At 41.3% G+C, this 4897-nt stretch overlaps 1 pseudogene; it reads right to left on the minus strand.

Annotated features, from left to right (window-relative positions):
- LOC138174676 (probable ATP-dependent RNA helicase DDX28) overlaps positions 1–3734 on the minus strand; it is a 4699-nt pseudogene extending 965 nt beyond the window's left edge.
- Positions 3735–4897: the final 1163 nt, after the last annotated feature.

The following is a 4897-nucleotide window of genomic DNA, read 5'->3' on the forward strand; positions in this document are numbered from 1 at the left end:
GCTGCGGCAGTTGCCATGCCCGGGCCAACGCTGATCTCCCGCACGTGCAGCTCCAGGACCCGGCCCAGCGGCCCCGCCACGGCCCGCACCTTCTTGGCCAGCTCTTGGGAGGTCACCAGCACGAGGGTGCGGGGCGCGGGCTGGGCGGCTGCCAGCCCTGGGACTGTTCAGCAGGCGCTGCAGCAGGGGCAGCACGTAGCTCAGGGTCTTGCCGCTGCCTGTCTTGCCGCACAGAGCTGGTGGCGGCCGCGGAGCAGAGGGGGCACGGCCTGCAGCTGCACCCACGTGGGCCGCACCACGGCGGGAGCGGCCTGCTGCAGGGCCTCCAGCACGCGGGGCAGCAGGCCCTGGACCCCTGCTTGTACTCTGCCACACCCTCAGCCGGCAGCGCGGACGCCCCGCGGTGCGTACGCTCGATGGAGAAATGGTCGCCCCGCGAGCGCCGGTGCTTCCAGCCACGGGAGGCCAGCGGCGCACGCTCCCAGCGGCCCAGCGTCAGACTCGCCAGGTGGCTGAATTCGGACCCTCGCGCCGCGATCAGCGGCGGACCGGCCGCAGCACTGCCGCCCGCGGCGTGGACCCACCTTGGCCCCGGCCTCGCACCGCAGCTGCAGAGATCACAGGCAGCAGTTCCGGGGGCCCTTCCGAGGCCAGGCCCCGGCAGGCCCCCCGGCCCCGCCATAACACTTCTTAGAAACATGAACTTGGGAATATTTATTTATGAAAATAATTTCTTTCATTTGACCATGAAGTGACTCCAGGAAAAGAAGCCAACTGATTTATGCTCCCAGATATTTGTGTTGGGGTACAGTGGAGAAAGCACTGAACTCAGAATCAAGAAGCCTGGGTTATAATCCCTACTTTGCTACTAAGTCACTCTAGACCCTAGTCAAGTCATTTTCCTTCCCTGAACCACACTTTCCTCAATTTTACAATTAGGGCTTTGGGCAAGATTTGTCTATAAATCCCCCTCTCCCCAAAAATACATACTCATCCACCTTTAATTTCTATTACTCCATCCTTTGAAGTCAACTATTACCTAGTACAGGTCAGGTTTCTGAACTTTAAGAAGCTCCCTTTGAAATTCAGATGTTGGAAAGTTCATTGGTAGAGTGATTGAAAATACAAGGCAACCCCTTGTTGAGTTAGGAAACCAATGATTTTGCTAAAGGAAAGTGTGGTGACTTTTGCCCTTGCTGTTTCTAAATTATGACATTTCACTTTTGCCCATCTTTCTTAATAGTTTCTCTGGGGAGTCAGATAGCATGATGTTGTCAGGTGCACATTTATCTAATTTCTGTGTCAAAATCATATCATTTCTGATGTGTGTTGTGAAGTGGGAACAAAAGCTGTGCACTTTTACTGTCAACTTTTTCTTTTCCTGGAGTAGCAGCTCCTCCCTCCTTCTAGATCTTTTGTGTCAATGACTGAGGTTTGCTTTATATAATTGTTTTAATACTGAACCAAGGTGTTTTCACCTGAGATATTCCTTTTAAAGAAAGTTAATCTTTCATAGGATCACAGATCTAGAACAGAAAGGAACCTGAGGCCATCCAGTCTAACGTCCTCCTCAAATGAGGAACCAAGTCTATAAAGGTGAAAATGGTTAGACTAAGTTCACATGTAGTTACAGTTTTGGGATTTAAACCCAGATCCTTTTCCTCTAAATAAAGTAGTCTTTGGATTCATCTATGTGCTAGAAATCTATAACCAGAAACAAAGAGCTATTTCTTTAAAGCAATATTGCTTGGTTAATTTTTGGTTAAAAGAAGAGTTATAAAGGCACAGAAATTGGGGCTAACTATATATAGTATTCTAATTACATTTGCATTACAATGATTAAAAAAAAAAACTTTGCCCTTGGAAAGCACAGTACAGTGGAAATAATATTGGATTGAATCAGAAGATGTGTTCAAATCTTGGCTCTTCTATTTACTGTTTCAGGTATTTGGCACAAGTCACATGACCTCCCTGACCCTCAATTTTAAAATGAGGGTATTGAATGAGAGGGCCTCTGAGAGCTTTTCCAGCTCTGAATCTAAGATCCTAAAGACTCACCCAAACAGGAGAATTGTTTATAATGTTAAGTTCTCTAATTTCAAAACCACTAGTATTTAGAAAAGAATTATAGAGGAAACAGTTCCACAAACTTGACTATAGATTATTCACCTCTCTCATTTCCTTTTTGTTATGCATTAAGACTCTTCCTGTGCATGCATTTATTTTTTCCTTTAAATGGTATTTTATTTTTTTCCAACAATTATATATCAAGAAAATTTTTGGCATGCATTTTTACAAGATTTTAAGTTCCAAATTTTCTTGCTCCTTCCCTCCTCTCCCCTCCCCTCCCCTCTCCTCTTCTCTTCAGAAAAGGATAGGCAGTTTGATATAGTTTATACATGTGCTATCATGTAAAACATACTTCCATATTCATAACAGTTGTGAAGGAAGAAACATATTGAAAGAAAAAAAAAACATGGGAAAGAATAAAGTTAGTGAAAAAATATGCTTTGATCTGCATTCAGAGTCCATCAGTTCTTTAGCCGAATATGGATAACATTTTCCTTCATGAGTTCTTTGTACTAGTCTTGGATCATTGTGTGACTGAGAAAAGCTGAGTCATTCATAGCTGATCAACACACAGGGTTGCTGATACTGTGTACAGTGTTTTCCTGGTTGGGCTCATTTCAATTTGCATCAATTTGTACAAATCTTTCCAGGTTTTTCTGACATCTTCCTGTTTATTATTTCTTATTGCATGATAATATTCCATTACATTCATATAATGCATCTTGTTCAGCCATTACCCAATTGATGGGCCTCCCCTCATTTTCCAATATTTTGTCACCACAAAAATGGCTGCTATAAATATTTTTGCCCATGTAGGTCCTTTTCCCTTTTTTATTATTTCTTTGGGATACAGACCTAGAAGTGGTATTATTGGATCAAGAGTATACATAGTTTTATAGTCCTGTGTGCATAGTTACCAATTGCTCTCCAAAATGGTTGGATCACACAACTCCACCAACAGAGCATTAGTGTTCCAATTTTCCTACATCCTCTCCAATATTTATCATTTTCCTTGTTTGTCATATTAGTCTATCTGATTGGTGTGATGTGGTACCTCAGAGTTATTTTGATTAGTATTTTTCTAATCAAAAGTGATTTAGAGCACTTCTTCACATGCCTATAGATAGTTTTGATTTCTTCACCTGAAAACTACCTTTTCATATCCTTTGATCATTTATCAATTGGAGAATGGCTTGTATTTTCATAAATTTGACTTGGTTCTACCTATAGTTGAGAAATTGAGGTCTTTATCAGAGACACTTGCTGTAAAGATTATTTCCCAACTTTCTGCTTTCCTTCTAGTCTTGGTTGCATTGATTTTGCTTGTACATTTTCATATGATCAAAATTATCTAGTCTACATTTCATAATGCTCTCTGTCACTTGTTTGGCCATGAATTCTTCCCCTCCCCATATATCTGAAAGGTAGACCATTCCTTGCTCTTTTAATTCTAATATGGTACCTTTTAGAAAGATGTAGTTTCTTCCTTATCTATCTCATTTCATTAGGTTTATTTTTGCTTTTACTTTGTCTTAGATCAGGATTGCTACCCCTGTCTTTTTTTTTCTTTTAACTTCAACTGAAACATAATAGATTCTGCTCCCACTCTTACCTTTGTTCTGTGTGTGTTTCTCTCCTTCAGATGTGTTTCTTGTAAACAACATATTGTAGGATTCTGGTTTTTTATCTACTCTGCTATCTACTTCTGTTTTATAGGAGAGTTCACCCCATTCACATTCATAGTTATGATTACTACCTGTGTATTTTCCTCCATCCTATCCTTCCTCTTCTCCTTTCACCCTTTCACACCTCAACAATGTTTTGCATCTGTCTACTACCTCCCCTGATGAGATCCTTCTGTTAGTCCCCACCCCACTGCTACACTTAATCTTCTTCCCCACTTCCCTGTTGTGTAAGATAGATTTCTATATTCAACTGATTGTGCATATTATTTGCTCTTTGAATCAATATTGATAAGAGTAAGGTTTAAGTAATGCTTCCCCCCATCTTCCCTTCCACTATAATAGGTCTTTCTCACCCCTCCATATGAGGTAATTTGCCCCATTCTACCCCTCCCTTCCTTCTATACCCTTTGTACTCCTCCATCTAATCCCTTAATTTTTTATGTCATTCCCCCAACTTCACCTTATACCCATACCTTCTGTCAATGTATTTTCTTTCTTTCTGTATTGTTAGTAATATAGTTTTTAAGAGTAACAAGTATCATCTTACTTTGTAGGGCTGTAAACAGTTTAACTGTATTGAATCCCTTATGTTTTCTTTTCCCTTCTTACCTATTCATGCCTCTTCTGGATCTTAATGTTGGAGGACACATTTTTTATTTAGTTTTGCTCTTCTTATGAAGGCTTGAAATCTTTATGTTTTGTTGAATGACCTTTTTCCCTCTTGATGTATTAAGGCTAATTTTGATGGATAAGTGACTCTTGGTTCTGGTCCTAGCTCCTTTGCCCTCTAGAACATCATGTTCCATGACCTCCAATCTTTTAATGTGGCAGCTGCCAAATCCTGTGTGATCCTGATTGTCACTCCCCAACATTTGAATTGTTTCTTTCTGGTCCCTTGTAGTATTTTTTCCTTGACTTGATGGTTCTGAAATTTGGTTATAATATTACTTGGGGTTTTGTTTTAGGTTAGGTGATCAGTGGATTCTTTCAATGCTTATTTTGTTCCCTGGTTCCAGGACATCAGGGCAGTTTTCCTTGATAATTTCTGGAAGGATGCCATCCAGGTCCTCCTTTTGATTATGGTTTTCAAGTTGTCCAGTGATTCTGATATTGTCTCTCCTGTGTCTATTTCCCAGGTCAGT

The sequence above is a fragment of the Petaurus breviceps genome, unplaced genomic scaffold (assembly GCF_028583685.1).
Source record: "Petaurus breviceps papuanus isolate PSGF00001 unplaced genomic scaffold, PetGlider_PUasm1.0 76, whole genome shotgun sequence".
NCBI lineage: Eukaryota > Metazoa > Chordata > Mammalia > Diprotodontia > Petauridae > Petaurus > Petaurus breviceps.